Consider the following 12,816-nt stretch of genomic DNA (forward strand, 5'->3'; position numbering starts at 1 on the left):
GAAATTCATTGATGCAAGGACTCAGTAAAATTGTTTTTCCATTTGTAAATGCTTGTGATCATTCTGAGATAGTATTTTAAAACAAATGTTTTTGGGGTCACCAGGTTTTAATGTTTCCTGAGTTGACATGGGAAACACAAGTTAGGAAAAAAAAGGTTCAGACTTAAAAAATTTGCAAAATTGGTGCAATTACAGTAAAAAAAAAAATTCCTTGCCAAGTTTTGAGTAATGTTGGTGATAAATGATATATTTTAATTGATTACAATGTGGCTAGAAAATCTTTACAACAAGCTGATAGATTAGATGGAGTTAACATTTACCAAAATAAAAAACATCTGTAATTTTGTTTTAAATATGGCATTTTATAAGTGCTAAATGCTTTATGTACAACTGGAAATTTCTTGAAAAGACCCTCTAATGCAGTGTTGATAACTGCTCTCTGGTCAGCCTCTTGTTCGTCATTTTCTTTTATGCTTTTTTCCCTCTAATTCACTGTATTTATATCTGACCAACTATATATATTATATACTTGGGGTTATCAAAAATTATAAAGTAATTGAACTAAAGGGCTGTAGGAGAGCGTAATTCCCTCGTTCTGTACTATAGTGGGAAGATGGTAGGCAACAGGTTAGAGGCACAATGACAGATTCTGACTAGTTAAGAAAGACAGTCTGAATTCCAGAGAAAAGATGGAAGATCTATGCAGTTTAAGCCTGATCCAAAACCCACTGAAGTCAATTGGAGTCCTTCCTTTGATTTCATTGTGTTGTGGATTGGCCCATTGAGAGTAGAGGATTGTGCAAAAAAGGAGAGATCATTATGAAGATGTGTAGCTGCAAGCCAGAAATACCCCTTTAGCATCACCCACTATCAAGAGAATGAGACACCCCATGGAATCAGAGTGTCAGAGGGAAGAATGGATAAGGAGAAGAGTGTGTGGGGTAAGTAGTGTTTAAGACACAGACATTTACCAGGGAGACCTGTAAAGAAAGGCCACCCACCAAGGGAAAGAAAGGTTATTAAAGAGCATTTAAATAGCATTGGTGTGATGAATGTGGTGCAGAGAAAATCAGTAATTATTTGGTTTTGTATTTGTACTTAACTGTCTGGCCCAGGCAGTGGGTGCAGGGGATTAATATTTTTGCCTGTATTCCACAGTAGGAAATAAGTTCGTTTTTAGTAACTGTCAGACAGCTAAAACAAATGAAATAAAGAAACAGAGCTGTCAGCCTCCCAGAATCTGGTTTTATTGGCTTGTTGTGCTTCTTCCACACACATTTTTGCTCTAAATTAAATGATTGTTTTCCCTTCCAAAACATGTCTCGAGGCCAGGGATTGTTGGTGGGAGCTGTGATCTTTTCCGTAGCCATAACAGTAATATGCATCTGCATTTAGTTTATGACAAGCATGTGCATTTTGGTTCCCCAGTACTAGGAACACTTGAGGGTAAGGCTCTGTTTGCGGCTGGGGAATTGCAGAGAGAAGGTGGGGAAATCTCATGTCAAACTGAGTACTAGATTCAGTAGGAGCTGCACTCCCCGCCTTCTTCATAAAGGGAGAATGACTGCCCTGTATGAGCTCTAGTCATGTTGGAGGTAATATTGCCCTTCCCCACCCTCACGAGTGAACCATCAACAAATGGTCACCTTATGTCCTGAAGCATGTGCTTTGATTGCCTTTATATCATTGTCTTAGCCTGCATAGCTACGCATTTTGTTAATGGTGCTAAAATTATCTACCCCCTGTTTAAAAATCCTGCCACAACCCCTTTCAGTGACCTTCTGCAACAAATTCCAGTTTGACAATGTAGAGACTGGATATATTTTTGGTATTACTTTTTTCTTTTTCTGCAGTGTACAAATCTTTTTACTGTACCATCTTTTAACAAGCTCTACAGTAATATGTTTTTACTTTGCCCTTTACCTGTAATCAATAAACACAAGTCACAAATAACTATGATAAAATGGAAGGTCTAAGGTGTAGGGTTTTTTTCCCCTTTTCTCTTCTTCTTCTTTGACAACACCCATTTTACCATAGCACCTAGATGTCTCAGTCAGGATTGCGGTTGTTCTGTGGTAGATGCTCTGTCAAACAATATCCCAAAGAAACAAATAGATTTTACTGTTAGGCACGTTTAGCCCCACTCCTTCAAGATACTGGGCACACTCTGTGAGAAGCTTGCAGGCTGAGGGCCGTTGATGGGAAACTGTATTCTCCTGTGGGTGATGGTTGAGTACAGTGATTCATGGCTTTGTGACCTCCAGGCTGAAGGCATCCTTGAATACCATCAACAGGTTGCACCCAATGCTGTGTCTGTGGCAGTATAAATCCATGTGTTCGCCCCCACAAGACAATGACCCCTGCCAGCCATGAGTTGCACTAGCTGCCTATTGTTTGGTGAATGAGATTCAGGCTTAGAATTTAAAGGCGTATGTATGATGGGACCTGTCTGCCTTTGAGACTTTCTGTGTCTCTCTATTCCTTTTAGCTTAGTGCAATGAGCGACTTGAATATGCTGACCATCCCTACATCCAGTCTGAATAGAGCAAAGGCAGGCTGTGTGGTCTGGACTGCTTTTCCCATCTGTATTTATTGGCGCACATCTTGCTACCCACCTGGGCTGGGGGTCGAGACTCTCTTATCCCCTTTTGGTTTGTGTGTTTAACAGGCACATTTTTTTTCCAGACTTTCACTGACCCTCACAGAAAAGGGGATTTAGGAATAGCTATACCTCAAGCTACCAGATGGTGCCCTTGGCCCTCAGTGCATCTCCTGTCCATCCCCTTTATCTTTCTTTACCCTCCTATGGCCCCACTTCACTATCTCCAGTAGTAAAATTATGTTTTTGGGCGACCAGGAAACTGAGTCAACTTCTGTGGTTGGAATTTCATTACCAGAAATAACAATCACAGTAAGGACAGTAATAGGAGGTTAACCAAACTCCATGCTTCAACCTGCAGAATAACAAACGAATGCGGGGTCAGAAAGGAATTCCCACCACCCACCCATACTATGGATAGCATTGTACATTTGTCTGGATGCTGGGTGTGTGTAAGCTAGCAGGGGGGCAGGACTACACAGGTTCACCTTCTTCAGAACCATCACGTACCAGCAACATCATCATCAACCACAGGCCAAGTGCACCTTGGCACTGCATTGTCTGTCCTATGGAAATGGGGTAAGTGATGGGGGGTGGGGAGATTTCTTACTGATAGCATCATTATGACAAACTGGCGACTGAAATGCAAAACCAGCGGGGCACGAAAGTCCAAAGAGAGCTGCAGCCAGGTCCCTTCACTGGTCCTAGGATCATGGCTGGTGAGTGTAGAGGAGAGGAAGGGATGTCTTGTCCTAGGCTTGGAACCATTGTTGTGAGGCAGGATATAGGAACAGAAAATGTCCTCCGTGTGTCTGCTGTACAGACTACAAGGAAAGTCCTTTCCAATCTGAGTGGTTTTTCTGCTTGGGCCTAGCCAGAAAACCCAGTTATTGAGATCTCTGTCCTCTGTGGTTGTTTGACGGCCAAGATTGGCCCTTCTTGCAGGATCTTCACTGAGCTAACATGCACTGAATAAAAAGGGGGGCATGCAAAATAAAAAGCAACAGCAAGGACCCTGGACCCTGCTGTCCACCTAGAAGAAAAGGGTCTGAACCTGAATTCTCCCAGGAGCAATGTTCTTCCTTTTCCAGGTGTTGATATTAAAACATGCCTGGGACTGGGGCAAACGAATCCCTACTTACTGTCAGAAAGAGAATGAGTAATTGCTGCTTTTTTTTAGAGATGAAATACTAACACAGATTGTCATTAATGACTAATATTTCTATAGTAAGAAGCAACAAAGAGTCCTGTGGCACCTTATAGACTAACAGATGTATTGGAGCATGAGTGAATACCCACTTCGTCAGACGCATCCCACATTTCTATAGTGTCTTTCATGATTCCAAAGTGCCAGGCAGACATTACAAATGATATATGGCAGGGCTTGTATTACCTGCTACTGAAATGCAGAAGCCACCTCTGGGGTGGAGCATGATTGCTGTTTAACAATGCACAGCGTTGCTACATTAGAGTTTACAACAGGAAGTGAAGAAGGAATACAAGTTGTAGGGCTACATGAAGGTGGCCTTTATTATGTGGGAGGGTTGTCAGACTAGATTATCAAATGATCCTTCTGGCCTTCAAATCTGAGAATATCATAGGTAATTGAAATGCTGGGGGAAACTTTAAGGAGTCATAATGTAATTGCCCAAACAGGAATATGGCCAGCAAAGTAGCGCTAACACCACTACTTTGGAAAAAGTTGGATCTTTGAATGACCAAGAAGTGTCAGGGCCTCAGTTTTATATTCCATCTGTATAGCTAGGATTTTTTACCACCCTCAACACCATGGTCTCTGAGCTGGCACCTAAAGCATCTCTAACACAGTATTAGGGCCTTAGTTCAGTAATACTGTTTGGTACTTTACAGATGCAACATATTTCATCTAAGCTGTTCTACAAAATTGGGTAGGTGTTATTTCAGTTTCATAGCTGTGGAAACTGAATCACAAGGCAGTGAAATGTTCCCAAAATTGTACACTGGGAACAGAACTGAGAGGCAGAGTGGGGAACAGAACCCAGGTTGTCTGACCCTCATTCCCCTGTGCTAATAACTAGACTATGCTGCCTCCTATTGGCTTAAAAGGAGGTATTTTTCCTTGCTGAATGGCCCATGTCAGTCCTTACAAAACTTTGCTTTCCCTTTTTGGTTTCTAATTAAAATATTGATTGGGATCAATTCTACTTATCTTAGATTTGTAAGGATCACCTGCTGAGGTAGTGTAGCTGCAGGTAAAGAGACAGATTTCCTCTGCTGGAGGATTTGGTGGCTTGGCCTTGAGGAAAAGAGCCAAAATTTCCACGGAGGTTCAAATACGCATGGTGTAATTCCCCAAATAAATACACATGGGTTTGGAGAGAACAAGATGAATTCTAGTATGCATCCCCCACAAATCCCCTTGATTGTGAGGCAGTCCCCTAACATGCAAAGAGTGTTAGTCAAAGAAAATGTCGACAGTAATTGTAAACAAATGTCTGCTTTTCAGTCACACTTTCACCATCTGCTCATTTAAAGGGAACACTGTCAAGTACACCTCTACCCCGATATAACACTGTCCTCGGGAGCCAAAAAATCTTACCGCGTTATAGGTGAAACCGTTTTATAATGAACTTGCTTTGATCTGCCAGAATGTGCAGCGCCACCCAAAGCACTGCTTTACTGCATTATATCTGAATTCGTGTTATATCAGGTCATGTTATATTGGGGTAGAGGTGTCTTTTTAATTCCAAATTTAGATTCTTAAAAAAAAAAAAAGGGGAAAGGAGGTGTTTTACAGATCTAATGGGTGTGGAAATGTTTATTACATTTTTTTAAAGTAACACATAAAGGAAACCACAATTTCAAGGTGCAGTAAATCCTTCTGCCAGGTTGGTTACCCAAACACAATAGCACTACGCTAGTGGATGAAAAATAGAAAGTAAATCTTTTCAGTCTGGTTTCACTCTCTTACCTGAGTAAAATGCAAAAAGCAAACACTAGATTTCAAAATGAAATCCATTTTAACAGAGGGAGCTATAACCCCACTAAAAATAACTTTAAATTGCTTTTCTGTCCACAGAAATCACAATCCCAAGGTCAGATATCTTGGACTTATCCAGGCCTAGAATGAATGTCGTCAGTGGCTATCCCTGGATACGAGGATGATGTCTGCCAGGGGAAAAAACGTCACTGATGAGACATGATGGCTGAAGAGTTCAATCCATGCTCTACAGATTTTTCCACATATATGACAGATGGTTTCTTGCAGGGGTGCTAGAATAATTGTTATGGGAGGTGAGGGAGGAGGGGTGCTGACAGCCATTCAACCAAACTGTAAACCCTGTATATAATGGAAACCACTTCAAGCCTAGGATTCCTGCACCACCCTCAGTTACAGCACCTTTGGTTGCTTGGAGACAGCACAACTGCTGGTTGGGAGGCTGTACACTTTCCTTCCTCCTCTGCCATTTCTCAGCCTCTTGAGCAAGGCGATTCTCTTCAAAATGGGGTGAGACTTGATGTATGATATGATGCCTTTGCAGTCTAATGCCAGCTAGCTCTTAACAATTCATCAGGTCAATGCCTCCCTTCTTAAGATATACTATCAGAATGTCCTTGTAGCGTTTCCTCTGTCTCCCACAATTCCGCTTACCATGACTATGTTGAGAAAAGAGGACTTGCTTCATAAAATGAGTATCAACTACCCACACACAATGACCAGCCCAGAAAAGTTGATGTTTCATAATCTTCACCTCAACACTGCTGATGTTAGCTGCAAAGAGAATGCTGGCATGGGTACGACAATCTTCCCATCTGATACGGAGAATCTTCCTAAGGCAACATGTTGGTACCACTCCGGATGCTCTCCTTGGCCTGCTATCTTGTTGTTGTGGAGAGGCTTGTATATCCGAATGACCCTCAAAACTATGTAGTTTGGAGTCTTAAACTACTGGTAGGGTCACTCTTGGTGAACAGTTCTGAGGTGAGGTTCCAGATGAAGCGTGGTCCAAACTTCTCAAGACTCCCATGGCAGAACAGGCGTATTAGAAGAATAAATGTAGAATCTCCCTGGAAAGGGGGTTATATCTCTGTTCCAATAACATAAATCTCCCATTTCTAGTTATGGTGGGTCACAAGAGATAAGCCCTTGAATGTGTGACTAGTCTTGAACATCCAGACCTGAATACGTCCCATCCTAGTACTCAGACTAGAGATGGGAAGAGGTCACATTCACGAGCAAGAAAAAAACCTTTTTATAGCAGATTGATTATTTTATTAAACAAAGGCACCTGTTTGAGATTGCTGAAGGGCTTGGAATGTTAGTAGTCTGTGGAAGATGAACAAGTGGGCAGAGTGCATATGAGGTAGCCAAAGGTGCATGATAAATTGTGGAACCATGTGATAAGTTAAATATATCGCATGGCCCTGTAATTTATCATTTGGCCATCTCTGTTCCATATGTTGGCATGCTTATATATGTAGAGGGTAGTGAGAGCCATATGATACATCTAAATCAATAAATCAGCTCCTGGAAGAGTTTAAGATATCAGTCCTTAAAATTATGACTTTTATGTATAGAAAAGCTATTTTAGGGATAGTTATGCCTCCACCTAAACCCTATGCGGTTAGACTAATGATAACCAATGCAACTGACTTTAGAAGTCTCTATATAAATATATATATCAATAAAAATAAACTTTTAAAATCTCTGTAGAATACATTTGTAGAATATTTTTTCTTCAGTGTGTGGCATACATAGAGCAACCATTGATGTGGTGTGGTGTGTTTTTTGAAGCACACAATGGATACCCCACAGCATCATGTATTTTCCTGCACGTGTTATATACAAGTAAGAATATATAGTGGTGTGGTGAGGTATAAATGGGCTATTAGTATGAGTTCAGGGTGGCTTTATTACTTACACAAGTATTTTTTAAAAAAAGACATCTTTATGTTATAGCTTTAACTAGAGAATATTAGTGGACATAGTGTGCTTATATTTCCAGAAAGCCTTTGACAAGGTCCCTCACCAAAGGCTCTTACGTGGATGCAATGAATTGTTTGTCAGAGGTGAGTGAAGTCCAAATATTATCCTAGGATTTGTGTTTCATGGTCTGTGGATTCAGAGTGAGCATCACAGCAACAAGAATAAAAGGTTGGGGAGGTTACTCATTCCATTATTGCTGCTCACGCTAGGGGGAGGGTTGGTGACCTCAAAGGGGAACTTTGGCAATAAAAGGTTAAGGCCAGCATCTGGTCACAAGCAACATAGAATCTGGCTACCAGTGAAAATTAAAAACAACGGCAGCATTCACTGAGCTTTCTTCTGCATATGATACTGTATGACGCAAAGATCTCCTGCTGAAGATATCATTTGCTTTCTCATGCCAGTCACCCACCAGATTCATCACCAAAATGTTGAGTAACAGAAGATTCACCATACACGTTGGCGAATCTGCCAGTAAATCATGGAGATTGAACAATGGCCTCCCCTAGGGATCCATTTTAGCGTCCTCACTGTTCATTCTCTAAACCAGCTACATTCTGATCACATCATGCTGTAAATTCATCTATGCAGATGACATTATGCTAGCAATGCACGCTTCCTCTCTGAAGATCACAGAAAAGGTCAAGAACAATGACCTCAGCACACTTGAGACGTATTTCAAAACTTGGCAACTGAAATCCAACACTTCAAAAACACTTGTCTCTGCCTTCCACTCGAATAACCATGAGGCCAAAGCACAGCTGAAAGTGGACTTGTGTGATCTGCCTTTCATAGGACCATAATCCACGGTGCATTGGAGTTACCCTCAATCAGAGGCTGAGCTATCGCCAACACCTTGACAATACCAAAAAGAAGATAAAGACAAAGGTTAACATCATTCAGAAACTCACTGGCACATCCTGGAAATATGATGCACCCACACTTCAAGCATTAGCTCAAATCCTGGTCTTGCCAACAGCAGAGTATTGCGCATCAGATTGGTGCAACAACTCCCACACCAATCTCATTGACACTGAAATTAATGCCATGCTCAGGGCTGTTAGCAGGTATCTCAAATCAACACGAATACCTTGGCTTCCAGTTTTGGTGAGCATCACGCAACCTCAGGCAAGATGCTGCTGTGGTCCGGGAGTATAACAATATCCTGTCCAGTCTGGACCTGCTGATACACCAAGACTTCAATTCACTGCCACTCTGCTGACTCAAATCCAGGAAGCCTTTTTGGATCCATGCATCAATGCTACAGGCCAATGGAAAGGACATCACCACTTGCTGGCTCGAATCATGGGCTCCTTGTGATGTCCCAAACAAAGATGGCTTGAAGATCTAATGAAAGAAGTCCAAGGATTCTGCCTCCCTCATAGGCAGTGAACTGCACCCAGCTGTGTTCGGACAACACAAAGAAGGTGTGGCTCTCTCTTATAGAAATGGAAAAATCAGAGAATCACCAAATTGTGACTGTGGTGAAGTACAAACCATGTGACACATCATGGACAATTGCCCCATTCATGCTGACTGTGGTGACACAAGGGGGATCCATCAGCTACCCCAGAAGCATACAAATGGCTTTCAAATCCTAAGATTTAATTATAATTCCAGCCAGTTGCTTTTCAAATTCCATACGAAAGAAGAGGAAAAAATGGTGAAAGAGGTTTTTGGCATACTTTGTGGTTACAGCTTTCTGCCTCCTAAGCGTTGGGTACTTTACTTTGTCCATGTCTGACAGTTTACATTAAGCATGGTATGTAGTCCAATTACCTTGTGCTTTGTGTAGGCATTCTGTATGCCCTGAATGGTTATTTTGGGTAATCACCCTGACTAGTGACATACAGTGGTATCTTGAGGTGTGTATAGGACTGAGGTATACAGCTCGTTAAGCATTCCATTTGGCAAGAGGAAGAATGGTCACCTGAATCAGTCAGAGATGGGAACACAGAGAAATGATACAATTTGGTGTGATCCATTCTCCACATTTCCCCTTGATCCTTGGGATCTCCTGGCTGACCCTTCATGACCCTCTCATTCACTGGTGAGAACAGAAAGTCATCTTCCTGTCTGAACTCTGCCAACAGCATGGCCAGGGACCAGCCAACATTGCACCCAGACCCAAGAAGGCTCAAGCAGGGGTAGTTGCCCGCAATATACACCTACTGGGGGAACTGTGGAATTTCCCCCCAAGTAATATGACTACACTGATATCTTTGAGAAGAAGAATTCAGAAAACCTCCCCCCTCCAACATCAGGACTACGACTGTCCTATAGAACTTCAGCCAGGTGCAAAGATACCATCTGAGTGGATATATGCAATGTTGGAGTCTGACTGGTGGCACTGCGAGAATATCTCCAAGAGAACTTGGCCTATGGGTTCATCCACAAATCAACTTCAACAGCTGGTGCCCTACTCCTCTGCGTAAAAAAGAATGTCAGTCTCCACCTCTGTTGATTATTGAGCCCTAAATCAGATAACAATCTGGAACTGTTACTTGCTACCTCTGATCCCTGAGCTGTTGGACCATGTGGAGGCTGCCTGTATATTCATGAAACTGGATCCCTGGGGAGCTTACAATCTCATCTATATCCAAGAAGGTGACAAATGGAAGATGGTCTTTCAGACCCACTACAGCCACTTTGAATATTTAGTTATGCCATTCATATTGAATAAGGCTCCAGCAACATTCCAGCATTTCATTAATGATGTGCTACAAGATCTAGTGGACTAGTTTGTGGTAGTGTACTTAGATGATCTATTGATATACTTGGATGATCTGGACCACACCACACACATCTGCACAGTCCTGAAGAGACTACGACAATGCGGTTTCTACACTAAGATAGAGAAGTATGTATTTGATCCAAACTCAATAGGTTTCTGGGTTTCATCCTTTACCCAAAAGGCATCAAGATGGATCTGCACAAGTTCCAGGCTGTCTGCGACTAGGCAGTCCCCTGCAATGTGCATGACCTATAACACTTTTTAGGCTTTGTGAACTGCTACTGGAGGTGCATTTTGGATTTTCCGAAACAAGCCAAACCCCTCACTGCCCTACTCCAAAAAAATGCCAAGTTCCACTGATCATCTGAGGCCCAGCATGCATTTGAGCAACTGAAGCTTGCCTTCACCACCACTCCAGTATTGGCCCACCCTGTCTTGGAACAAACTTTTGTTGTGGAAGCCAACACCTCTGATACAGTGATCAGGACAGTCCTCTCCTGAGCAAATACAGCATACTATTGCCTACTACTCAGGGAAGCTCACACCTGCTGAGCAAAACTATGAGACCCTGGGTCAGGAGCTCCTGGCAATTAAGACTGCCTTTGAAGAGTAGCAACATTACTTAGAAGGGGCCTATCATCCAGTCCAATTGTTTATGGACCACAAGAACCTGGAGTACCTGCCTATGGCCAAGGCCCTGATGGGCCCTATTCTTCTCTTGATTCAACTTTACCCTGGCCTACCACCCTGGAACCAGGAACGGCAAGACCGATGCCTTGTTCCGAAGATACGGCTCTGACCCACAAGGCCCCAGTCTGGAACCAGCCCACATTTTCAAATCCCATAACTTACTTAATGCAACTCACTGCCATCACCAGAAAGCCATCCAAGTTGGCCATTGTCAACCCATGCATGACAGCTGTGGGTGGGGAGGGGAAATATGTCTGTGAAGGACCATGTTCCCCCCAGACCTGTGTTGGTCCCCCCAGACCTGTGATGGTGGCGGTTCTCCAACTCTGCCATGACTCCAACTTAGCAAGACACTTAGGGTGATATAAAACCCAACAATGAATGTCTGGTTTCTTCTGATGGCCCTGAATGCACTCCAAGATCTTCATAGCTTCCTGCCAGGTGTGTTCCCTCACCGAGCTCCCTTGCCAGAAACTCTGCAGTTTCCTCCAACCTCTGGAGACCCCATATTGGCCCTGGGAAGTCATTTCCTTGGACTTTGTGATGGAACTATCAGAATCCAGTGGTTCTGTTACCATCCTGACAGTGGTAGATTGTTTTTTTAAATGGCTCACTCTTTATTCCCTGCACAGGTTTACCTTCTGAGAAGGAAAGTGCCTGGGTCTGGATAAACAATGTAGTCTGTCTTCATGGCCTCCCGCATCATATCACCTCCGACTGGGGAGAGGAAGCTTCCTAACAGTGGGGGGCCACTGGTGCCCAAACCATGCACCCCATGCCACCCCTTCCCTCCTAAGATCCTATCCTTGTGCTATCCCTTCCCTTGAGGCTCTGCCCTCACACTGCCTCTTCCCCTCAAGACCCTTCCCCCATCATTCATCCTTATGGCTGGTAAAAAGTGGAGGGGCTATGACCCTCTGGCCCCCCTATTCCGGTGCCCCTGACTGGGGACCACAGTTTACTGCCCTCTTCTGGCACAAGGCCCTATGTTTATTAGGGGTCATGTACACCTGTTCTCTGCTTACCATCAACAGAAGCAATCAGATCCTTGAACAATAATTATGATGCTACGTCAGCTATCACCAGGATGACTGGTCTTCACTGTTATCATATACAGAGTTCTCATACAATAATGAGGCCCACACATCCACAGGCCACAGTCCTTTCTTTATCAACTATGGGTAGCACCCCAGATTCCACCCACAACTACCCATATCCTCCCCTGATCCATCTGCCTCGGACCTAGTAGAACAGATCCATCACATCCAAGAGGAGGTGAAGAGACACCTTGAAAAAGCAAAGGAGGACTTCTAAATACACGAGGACAAACATAGACAACTGGGACCCACCTACTCAGTACAACAAAAGGTGTGGTTTTCAACAGAATACATCTGCATGGACAGACCCTCCTGGAAACTAGGCTTGTTTACCTGGGACCAATGAAGCCCAGCCCCAGTTTGAGACTCTGCTGCTGCAGTCCTATTGGTGGAGTCCCAGAGCAGCTGATTGGCCTGCTGGCCTTTCTTCAGCCAGAAGCAGGAACAGAAAGCTGTTTGAACAACTTGGTTCTACCCTGTTCTGGACTGTGTGCCTCCCCCTCCTTTGGCTTGATTTCCTGGCATCCTGAACTGGTGACTCCTGTTATGTGATTTGTGGTTCTGACCTCCAGTTTGTCTCCTGTTTCTAACCTCCTGGTATCCTGATCCAGCTGATTCCTGTCTTGTGACTGTCGACTCTGGCTCTGACTACTGAGTCTGGCCACCCACGATTGAGCTGTCACCATGTGATTGTTTTTTAATCATTTTCTCCGGTGCTTTGCTCAATTCA

This window comes from Gopherus flavomarginatus, chromosome 1 (genome assembly GCF_025201925.1).
Source record: "Gopherus flavomarginatus isolate rGopFla2 chromosome 1, rGopFla2.mat.asm, whole genome shotgun sequence".
Classification (NCBI taxonomy): Eukaryota; Metazoa; Chordata; order Testudines; family Testudinidae; genus Gopherus; species Gopherus flavomarginatus.